Below are 12115 nucleotides of genomic sequence, written 5' to 3'. Positions count from 1 at the left end.
CTCTCTCTCTCTCTCTCTCTCTCTCTCTCTCTCTTTCTCTCTCTCTCCCCCCCACATGTTCTCAGAATTGGAATTACTGGGTCAAATGGTGTGTTCATTTTTTCCCACTTTTTACTGTATACCACCAATTGCTCTCCAAAAAAAATTCTACAAGCTTACAATTCCACCAACAAGGTTGATAAATATAGCTGTTCTTTTATTACCTTATAAACATTGATACAAATTCATGATCTTAAAAAGATAATTCATTTTAAGAGCAGCATATATAGCCTATTTCTGTTGAGCCTTCCATATATCTGACAGATTAATATCCAGCTTTTTTCTCACTTTGTTTTTCTATTATTGGATGTGCTTTGAGTAGGAGCTTGTGGACATTGTTACTTCCAAGTTTCAGACACACTAATGCTTAGAAGATAACACAATTGAGTATAAGGATGTGCTATTACTCAGAAAAGATGAACACTTTTGATTATATGTGTACTGTAAGTGATTGAAATGATAAAAATCTCTCCTTATCTGGTTGCTTCCTTGCTACCTATAAGCAAGTCTAGGGTTATCCTAGCTTTAAAAACAAACAAAAAATCCTTCACTTGACTGACATCTCCCTCCACCTCCCTTTCCCCATCAAACCCAAAGAAAAAGATTTTCTCACCTCCTACTCACTTTTCCACCCTTTATAATCTGTCTTCTTGTTTCACCACTCAAGGCAAACTGCTCTCTCCAAGGTTAACAATGATATTTAAATTGTTAAATATGGATCTTGAACTCTGCAGCTTGTGAAGCTGCTGACCGCACCTTCCTCTGCATATCCTCTCCTCACTGAGTTTTCCTGATGCTACTCTCTTCTGGCCTTCCTTCTGCCTGTCTGAGCACTCCTTTGTCTCTTTTGCTTGATCTTCAGTCATGGCCCACTCTCTAATTGTGGATGTACCCCCAAAGATTTGTCTAGGCCCTTCTTTTCTCTGCGAAGTCTCTCTCAATAAAATAATCTCAGTTCCCTTGGGTTCAAAGATCAGCTCCAATACCACCAGCTATCTGCTGGACATATCTAATGGCTATCTCTTAGGCTTCTTAAATTCAACACATTCAAAACTGAATTCATTATTTTTCCCTCCCCTAACTCACTCCTCTTCCCAAACTTTCAAATTTCTTTCTTTCTTTCTTTCTTTTTGCTTTTTGGGGGGCAGTTGGGGTTAAGTGACTTGCCTATGGTCACACAGCTAGTTTTTTTTTTGTGTTAAGTGTCTGAGGCCGGATTTGAACTCAGGTACTCCTGACTCCAGGGTCAGTGCTCTCTATTCACTGCACAGCCTAGCCACCCCCCAAACTTTCACCTACCTTCCTTCCTTCCTTCCTTCCTTCCTTCCTTCCTTCCTTCCTTCCTTCCTTCCTTTGCTTTTTGGAGGGCAGTTGGGGTTAAGTGACTTGCCTATGGTCACACAGCTAGTTTTTTTGTGTGTGTTAAGTGTCTGAGGCCGGATTTGAACTCAGGTACTCCTGACTCTAGGGCCAGTGCTCTCAATTCACTGCGCCACCTAGCCGCCCCCCAAACTTTCACATTTCTGTTAAAGGTACTACCATTCCTCCAGTGACCCACATTTACAACCTGGGAATAACTATCTTTGTATTCTCCACGCCTTACATATGCTTGCAAGACAGAAGATACTTAGATGCTTGTTGATTGATTGGTTGATGATCCTAGAGTCTGCACTCTCACTGCCGCCCCCCCCTCCATCCAATCAGCTGTAATGTCTTTTCATTTCTTCCTTCATAACATTTCACAGTCATATCCTTCTCTTTACCCACATTACAACCATCCTAGTCCAAGATTCCATCACCTCTTGGTTGACCTGCTGCAATAATAGCCTCATAAATAGTCTCCCTGCTTCCAGTTTCTTCCTTCTCTCATCTATCCTCCACACAACTTCCCAAAGCACATGTCACTATCCTATTCAACAGAGACACAAGGAGAGCAGGACAACTGGGGCTTTGCTCTAAGAAATTTAAATGGCACAAAAGTTTAGAATGCCCAGAAATGTATCCCATGCACTCCTCTAGCAGAGCAGAAGCAGATGAGGGGAATGGAAGCTCAGGTGATAACTGGGGAGCAGGGCAGAGGAGTTTGGGGCTCTAGGTGTCACTGTCAAGTGCAAATTGTTTATCCTCTTCCTTTTCCTCCATCCCCTTGTCTCCTCCTCAGGGCTTCCTCTCGCCTTGGTCCCTGGATGGCAGACCAGCCTCTTTCCCACTCTCCCTCTGTAAACAGTGACACCTCTCCATGAACTGAGTAAGGTGAGTAATGCTGGTGATATCTCCCCTCCTAAGCACTATATTGGACAGACTCTGGCCATGTGCTCTCTGATGAAACAAAAAAGGATGGGAATAAAAGAAAGAAGTGTCCATGAAACCACACAAAACAAAGTGGGAGGAAATTCAGAAGGGCACATAAATGGGGCAGTTTTGTTACTATCATGTTAGATTTAATCTATGCTTTTTAAAAAGTTATTAATAGAAGTGCACAATTTAATTTGCAATCCTCTTTTTATTCTTCTTTGTAAGTTGAAACGTTCGTGTTTATTAATGTTTATCAATAGAGTCCATATATATGGCTATATGACACAAAGAACAATAGGGGGCCACAGACAATAACAACAACAAAAAAATAACAACAATGGAAAGTTCCAATATATAAGAAAAAGATTTGTAGCACTTGTTTTGTGGTAGCAAAGAATTGGAAAAAAGAGTAGGTGACCATTAGTTATAGAACTGCAGAACAAACTGTGGCATATGAATGTGATGGAATATAATTAATCTGAGGAATTCAGAGAAACAGGAGAAGATTTAGAGCTAATGAAACCATGTAAAGTAAAATAAGCTGAACCAGAGCATACATACATAAAGGCTATGACAGTGTTAATGAAAAGATCACTAAAATAAAGCCAACTCTGAGGAGCAAATAAAATAAATAAAAAGAACAAATGAAGACATATTTCCCTCATCAAAGCAGAGAGGCAGGGGACTAGGAGGCAGAAAACTGAATACTTAATTAGTCGCTATTCCTTGAGTGTTTTTCTTTGCTTCAAGGTAGGGATTGGGGAGGAAAGGTATATCTTAAAATGACTGTTCTGTAAAAACCAAAAGATGTCAGTAAAACTTATTTCAAAAGAAAATAATGAAAGCCTATGGGATCCAAAAGTCAAGGGTTGAATTAGATGCCTTCCAAGTTCTCTTTCAACTTGTAGATTGGTCCTAAGTCACTAGAGTAACTAATTCTCCATTCCATTCAACTGATTTTTGTCTTAATTATTTGTATTATTTTCACAAAATAAATTACAAAGTTGATTTGGGAGTTCCTTTAATTCTGCTTCTCCTAGTTTATGCTGTTGGCCCTGTGTGCTGAAATTGTTAATTATGGCTCTGTTGTTCAAGAATGTTTTGTGGCCCCCTATTGCCTCACATTTAAAGCCCCTTCTTGATCTGGCTCCAGCTTACTTTTCCAGATTTATATTACATTGTTACCATGTACATATTCAACATTCTGGCCAAATTGACCAATTTACAAATCTATGAATCTGATATTACATCTCCTGCTGCCATGCTTTGCACAAGCTGTCTGCTTCCCCTGCATAAGAATGCACCCCTTCCTCATCTCTATATATTAATGCACTCAGTTTTCTTTAAGATTTAACTCAGGAGCCAACTCATAGGGCAAGCCTGCCTTGATTCCCCAAATGGTAAGTGTTTTCTTCTTCCTCAAATTATCTTGCATTTGCCTGTGTTCATATTTGTATTCTCTACAAGAATGTAAGCTCTTTAGTGCAGAGTGTTTACCATTATTGTCTTTGAGTCTCTTACACCAAGCAGAGTGTCTTACAAACCATAGGCACTTAATAAATGTTTGTTGGTTCACAGGTTTCCAAAGTAGGTGATACCTACCACTCTCTGGGGGGCACTGGAATGATTTGGGTGGCATGGTAGTAGCCTTGGGTGCAACTAGGGGAGGGCATTGAATAAAAAATAAGTGGGCAAGGGAAGCATAAGGAAAGAAGAGAAGATATGAAAATTTTGAAATACTCTTCATACATGTTTCATCTGTTGTGTTAAAAGAGTTAAAGTTGTAGTGATTACATTATTTTCCAAACAAATACACAAAATGCAAGTTATAACAGATCAGTGGTCAAGTCCACTAATAGGTCTTAACAAGCAAGGGTTGGCACGTGAGCATGTCACACATTGTCAAGAAGTCCAGCATACATCAACAGGAATATGTGTGTGTAATGAACTTGTTTACAATATGAAACTACATATGGTTACATGACACAATATTGAGTGATCAAAATTTCAATGCAAGAAAAAACTATAAATTTTCAATAAATTATTAAATTTAAGATGTGTCATTAAATATATATATAGGAATAATGCACATTTAAAAAATCAAAGGGTTAAAAGTAGATTTTTAGAGGGATACTGAGTAATTTTTTTTTTGGAGGGGGGAAGGGAAGGCAATTGGGGTTATAAGTGACTTGCCGAAGGTCACACAGCTAGTAAGTGTGTCAAGTGTCTGAGACCAGATTTGAACTCAGGTCCTCTTGACTCCAGGGCCGGGGCTCTATTCACTGCACCACCTAGCTGCCCCAAGTAATTTTTTTTAAAGGAGGCGGTAGGCCAAATAAGTTTGGAAACCTCTGGATTTTATTAAAATGGATTAGAGGAGGTGAGACTAGGATGATAGTATAACACCATGCCTAGAGGGACCTTAAAGTTCATCTAGTGCAAATCCCTCAATAGTAAGATGGGGAAACTGAGGCTAAGAGAGGTGAGGGGATCTATCCAAGGTGGCAAAGACAGAAAGTGACAGAAGCAGAATTTTAACCCAGTTCCTCTGCTTCCAAATCCAATGCTCCTTCCTCTTTCCTCTGTCCCTAAATGGTAGCTAGGTGGTAACCCCGGGCAAATTGCTTAACCTCACTCCCCCTCAGTTTCTTCATCCGTGAAATGAGGTATAGCACCTACCTTAGAAGGTGGTTGTGAGGAATACGTGAAATCATATTTGTAAAGCACTTAGCATAGTGTTTTGCACAATAGTAAGCACTTTGTAAATGTTTTTTTTTTAATCTCCTTTCCCCTCTTAGGTGATCTCTGAGCTCTAAATCTATAAAACCATGAACTTATAATCCTTGTTTTTAAGAGGTTATAATATAGTTGGGGTAAGGATTGGTATATTGGCTAACATACCAATGGAAAACAATTAAAGATAATGGTATGAAATTATGAAAATGGTAATTTGTGGTGTATATTATAAATACTATAGGTATTCAGAGGTTAGGGAGCTTAATGAAATCAGACTTCATGTAGGAGGTGACTTGAACCGGGCCTTGAAAGATGGCTCTATGACTTTAAATAGAACCTTATCTCTTGGGACCACCTATTGAACAGGTGGAGTGACATGAGTATCACTGGAAGTCAGGGATTCTGAATTGTAACTATGCTTTAGTCTTATGACTCTGAACAAATCCCTCAGTGAACCATCCTTTCTCAGTCAGAAACAGGGAGCTAACAATATTTACTTTCTCCCTTACCTCACATTCAGTCCACAAAGATTTATTAAAAATGTAAACCTCTTAAGGGCAAGGACTCTGCCTCTTTTTATATCCTCAGCATTCAGCACAGCACCTGGCACATAGTAGGTGCTTAATAAATGTTTATTTAATTGAATTGAACTTGCTATGTGTCAGGCACTCTGTTACATACCGAAGATACACAGAGAAGCAAAAACACGTTCTCTGCCTTCGAGGAGCTCACATTCTAATGAGGGAGACAGTATGTAGACAACTTTGTAAGTCCAAGATGTATGCATGGTAAATGGGAGTTTATGCTTGAGGAGAAACACCCAGGGGATAAAGTCTGAGGAAGAGAACAACCTCACAAATCCAATTAAAACTTCAGAGAAAAAATGTCCTGGCCACAAAGATTACAAGAGTATTCAGAAGAAATGAAATGAGAACTCCAAAATGGAATACAGTTAGGGTGGAAATAAATGACAAGGAAAATTGGTACCCTAGGAAAGATAATGGAAAACCTCACCCTAAATACCCTGAAAATTAGAACTAGCCAAACAGAAAACAAAGACTCAGTGATATAACAAGAAATATTTTTAAAAGCTAATTTTTTTAAAGCAGACAAAAATATAAAAAAAAATTTTTTTAAAGACCAACTGACCTGAAAAACAGGTCAATGAGACAGAATCTAAGAATTAACAGACTATATGAAATCAGAACCAAACAAAAGCCTAGATATTGTATTTCAAGAAATTATAAATGAAAACTTCCCAGAACTCAGAGGGCATGATGAAAATAGAAATAATTCACTGCTCACCTCTTAAAAGAAATCCATAAATGAAAACTCCCAGAAACATCATAGCAAAAATTCAGAACTTCCAGGTTAATGGAAAAAAAAACGTACAAGCAGCTAAAATCAAATACCAATACACAGTAAAAGTAGATAGGTGGCACAGTGGATAAAGTGCTGGGTCTGGAGTCAGGAAGACCTGAGTTTAAAGCCAGCCTCAGACACTTAAACTTTGCTTGCCTCAGTTTCCTCATCTATAAAACCAGGGGATAATAATAGCACCTGTCTCAGAGGGCTATTGTGAGGATCAAATGAGATAATATTTGTAAAGCAATTAGCATAGTATCTGGAACATAGTAGGTGCTAAATAAATACTTATTCCCTTCTGAGAGAAATTTTTATTAATAACCAATGAATGATTTGGGGAGATCCAGAATTTCCCCTTTTTCTGTAGCCTTCATTTCAAAGTTCTGTCTCTAGAAGGACATTACTGATAATGAGATTGAATTAATAATATATTAATATATAATAATATATTAATAATTAATTAATAAATTAATATAAATAATAATAATTAATAATAATGAGATTGAATCTAACACTCCTCAATTTTGGTCAGACCCCCACCCAACTTTTCAATAGTATTCCATCACATTTATAAACAACAACTTGTTGGGCCATTCCCCAGGGAAAAGGCATAACCCCTGTTCCCAAGTTTTTTGGTGTTCTTGTTGTGTGGCTAGGTGGTACCCTGGATAAAGGCCAGGTCAGGAAGACCTGAGTTCAACTATGGCCTTAGCTATTTACTAGCTGTGTGACTCTGGGCAAATCACTTAACCCCCTGTCTGCTTCAGTTTCCTCAGTAAAATGAACTGGAGAAGAAAATAACAAACACTCCAGTATCTTTGCCAAGAAAACCCCAAGTTGGGTCATGAGGAGTTGGATACGAATGAAATGACCGAACAGCAGCACAATTCTTGGAGTCTGTTTTGCTTAGAACTCATCCTCTCTTAATCCACCTTCCCTCTAAGTCCCCTTTCTTCCTTCTGTACTTTCCCTCTTATTTCCCTGTTCAGGAAAATACTTATCTGTATCATCTCTATCCAACTCACTGCATGTTTGTTCTCCCCCTTTGACCTCTTCAGATGAGAGTGAAATGTCTCCTGCTTTCCAGTCTCTTCATCCTTATTTTACAGACTCTTGCCTTTTGAGTCTGAGATAATTTTCTACAATCATCCTTTCCTTTCCCCCTCCTTGTGTATTCCTCTTCACCTCTCTTTCCATTCTTCTTTTAAGACAATCAAGATATAACAGAACCATTCCCAGGCATTGTCTAATTAGATTCTCTCCCTGACCCCTGATGATAATAGAGTTCAGAGAGGACACATATGTCATCTCCCCATATTAGAATTTTAGTAGTTTTTCTTTTTTATTCCTTTGTGATTATTCATTCATGTTTGTTTTTTTTTATGTTTCCCTTGACTCCAGTGTTAACATTTCAACGTTTCTATATAGTTCTGGCCTTTTCACCAGGAAACCTTGAAAAACTATTTCATTAAAGGTCTATTTTTTCTCCTGTAGGATTATAACTCAATTTTGTATAAGAAAAAACAATTTTTTTCTTAGTTATAAGACTACATTCTTTGCCTTCTGGAATACTATATCTGAGCTTTGTATTTCTTCAAAGTGGTTCCTCACTGTGGTTCCTCTGTACTTGAGTTCTTTCTTTCTGGCTTCTTATCATGTTTTTTATTCGACCTGCAAGCTCTAGATTTTGACTAAAATGTTTCTGGAAGTTTTCATTTTGAGATTTCTTTCAGAAAGTAGTCATTTCTATTTCCACTTTGTCTTTTGGTTCTAAGAAGTTGGGACAGTTTTCTTTTAAGATTTCTTGAAATATCATATGATTATAGCAGGGGGAAAAAGCAAAAGAAAATTTTGACAAAATACAACACCCATTCATGTTAAATACCCTAGAAACCAAAGGAATAAATAGCACCTTTCTAAAAATAAGTAGCATTTATCTAAAACCAAGAGCAAATATTATCTGTAATGGGGATAGACTAGAAGCCTTCCCAGGAAGATCAGGGGTGAAGCAATAATATCCATTATCACCATTATTCAATATTGGATTAGAAATGTTAGCTATAGCAATAAGACAAGAAAAAGAAATTGAGGAATAAGAATAATGAGGAGACAGAACTATTACTCTTTGCAGATGGTATACATAGAGAACCTCAGAGAATCAATTAAAAATTAGTTGAAACAATTAACAACTTTCACAAAGTAGGATGTTTATAAACCCATATTTCTATATATTACCAAAAAAAGCCAGCAGAGATAGAAAGAGAAATTCCATTTAATATAACTGCAGACAATATAAAATGCTTGAGAGTCTGCCTACCATGACAAACCCAGGAGCTATGTTATTACAAAATACTTCAGAGAAACAAAAACAGGTCTAAACAATTACAATAAAAATGACAATTCTACCTAAATTAACTTACTTATTCAGTGTCATGCCAATCAAACTAGCAAAGAATTATTTTATAGAGTAAAAAAAAAAACAAAAACCTAATAAAATTTGTGTCCAAGCTGTGAGGCTTTGCTTGTAAAGTTTTGCTCTCATTCTCTTCTGGGTTTGTGCCTTGAGCATTTTAGCAAACCTTACAGCTTTTTTTTTTTTTAATGTTGCTCATTGTTCCAGTCTATTTCCTGATTTTTGACTTCAAGATAAAGCCAATGTCTGGGCACTTCTGGAATGAATTTGTAGACTGGTTTTGTCCTAGCTCTCTATTGTACTGAGTGCCATATTTTTGCAGGATCACAGGGATAGCTTAGGCTGAGGACCTGCAAACTTTCAGTGCTCACAAAGTGGTCTGATCCAGGGCAAAATGTGAGCACTGCTCTGCCCTGCCTCCCCCCACCCCCAGCTCTGCCAGTTCCTGATGTGGGTCTGAGCAACAAGCCTGTGGACTTACCTCCTTTGGAGTTTTAGTAGACTCCTGCTGGGCTCGGCCCCTATCAGCCAGCTGGAAAGCTGTACTGGTTCAGAGTAATAGAGCTGCAGGCTCCCCATTGGTCTGAGATTTCTGTCCTGGTTATTCCTCTGTCGGCTTCAGAGTAGGCTGGAGCTGAGCCCCCACTCTGTAGCTGAGGTCCAAGCTACACAGCTGCTGCTTGCTTCTGAGCTTGCTCTTGGCTGTGTACACAGCCTAGAGCCAGCAAATGCTCCTGTGATCCAAGACTGGGTAGTCATCAACAAAGCTGCCTGTTAGCACCTGTTCCTGAACCTTAGAAGTTTAGACCTCTCCCTGCTGGATTTTACATCTCCTAATTTCCTACTACACAGCCTTCCCCTGTGCTGGAATGTTCCATATAGAACTTCCCATCCCCACTGTTCACAGAATTTTGTCTCTTTATGCTTACCTGGGCCAGAAAAATGACTTACTGTAATTTTTTCTTGAATTATTCAATCAGGATTTGGTCTAGTGTTTTCTAGATCTGTCTGGAGGAATTTTACTGGAGGAAGCTCAAAGTCCTTTTCCAAACTGTTACTCAAATCATTGACTCTATGGGCATTTTAGAGTGTATTTCCCAACAAAAGAGAAATCCCAAGAAAAGTTCAGTTTTTCCCCTGATTTCCTCTTCCTGATATCTATCTATTCAGACATTTTGATATAATCTGCTGCTTTGCTACACAAATGTTTTCAGTAAACTGAATTTTTGCCTCAATGACAAAAAAGTCAGAGACTACATATAAACATAAGTGTAACATTAGATATTTTGGAGTCATTCTCCAAACATAAGTTTAGGGAGAGAAATATGGTATCAGGAATTTTTCTAATGGGGGCTTGTAGTGATTGTTACAACTAAAAAATGCACTTACTTGATCTAAAATAAACTTCCTAAAGCTGAAAAAGGAGGAAACCAAATGGTTCTTAGGGGTCATCATATTTCCACCATGCTTGTGTAACCTGGGGCTACTCTGGGCATGCCTAATTCAGGTAACATGGAGTCTGGGGCCACCTCTGAGGGGCCTTTTTCTACATGTCTAGTTTGCCTAACAAGGGGCCTGTATCCCCTACTGTAATGCCATGCACAGAAGCTTTCCAGAAGAATGCTACTGTGAACAGCTTTTAAGATTCTGATTACACAGTATAGTGATCACTCTATTTATTCCATAACAAATCAAAGCAAAACTTTCACAGAGAATCAAGGTACAACATTCACAATGTTACAACTTATTATGGAAAAACACAATATAATATTCACAACATAGTCTCAAAGTAAAATAGTCACTCAAATTAGTCAGTCACTTATCAGTAGTCTCAAAGTACATAGTCAAAGTCTTCCACTCTTGGGGCAGTCTTTTTTTAAAGCAATTGGGGTTAAGTAACTTGCTCAAGGTTACACGGCCAGTTATTTTTATGTGGGTGCTGAGTATCTGAGGCTGGAACCTGATCCCAGGTCCCCCAAAGCTGGGGCCTGGGGCCAGCGCTCTTACTCACTGAGCCACCTGGCCGCCTCGGGGCAAAGTCTTTATTAACTCAATGGTCACTTATAAGTAACAATATCTCAAAGTACATAGTCAAAGTCTTCCACTCTGGGGGCAAAGTCTTGATTAACTCAATAAGTCACTTATTCAGCAATCAATTACTAAGTATCATATGCAAAACCCTCCACCCCTTAGGTCACTAGTAAACTATAATTCCATAATTACTCAGTACCCAAGGAGAGGTCTTTTCATCTTGACTTGGGGCCTGTTCTCAGATTCCCTGGATCCCCTTCCATGGTCCAAGATTCTACCTGGATTCACCAGACTGTCACCTGGGTTCAATGGCAGACAGCTCCCAGTTCCTAGTCCAGCTCTCTGGGTAGGTCCTGCTCCACACTGAAGCTCACAGGGTCTGGTCCATGCCAAATCTATTCTTCACCATTTGTGCTCCAGGGAATTCAAGGCTCAAGGAAGCCACAAAGTCTCAGCATCCCAGTCATGCTTCCTCAGTCACCTGGGCTCCTGGGCTCCTGTTCAGAAGAAGCTCCACCACCACAAGTTCTCAGGAAATTCTGGCTCAGTTCTCTATTCTCTCTTCTGTAGCTGCTCTGCCACCAGATCCTGGTCTCAAGAAAATTTTGACTGTGCCTCTCTGGGAATTTTGTTATATACACACACCAGCATTAGCTTCCCGCTTCCTGTTACATCAGGAACAGGAGACAGGAGTTCATACCTGCTGTGTTCGGCAACAAAGGCTTGATCAGTTACTAAGTGCTAAGTACCTGCTACCTTTGGCAACACAAAGGGATCTTCAAATTCAAAATTACATTACCCTTACACCTACCTACCGGTACCATGTAGATGGGAGTAACCTCCTTTGATTGGCTGTCTTCATGTTACCCCAATTGGGAATTCTCAGACCAGCCCTGGTTACACTTAAAGCAACTCAATTATTACAACAGGGTGCTGAACCCAATTTAGACAGTTCATTTCAGAGGTGGTTAATGGTCTGAGCTTCCTGGTTGTAGTTTTGGTGTGAATGGAGAGAAGGGGACAGATACGAGGCATGTTGAAGGTGTGTGGGGTACAGAGACCCTACCCCAAATTGACTACTCGGAAACCTCAAAGTGAAGATAGGAAATTTTATTAGAATCTTGTGAGAAGCAGGCAGTCCAGTCACTGGAATAATGCCCAGGAGAGGAGGCTGCTGTGCAGAAGCTAAAGCTGGGTTAAATAAGCAAGTGTTACATGCCCCTCCCAAACATTAAC

Source organism: Petaurus breviceps, unplaced genomic scaffold (genome assembly GCF_028583685.1).
Source record: "Petaurus breviceps papuanus isolate PSGF00001 unplaced genomic scaffold, PetGlider_PUasm1.0 90919, whole genome shotgun sequence".
NCBI classification, from domain to species: Eukaryota; Metazoa; Chordata; class Mammalia; order Diprotodontia; family Petauridae; genus Petaurus; species Petaurus breviceps.
The sequence above is the reverse complement of the archived record's forward strand: the minus strand, read 5'-3'. Positions refer to the sequence as shown.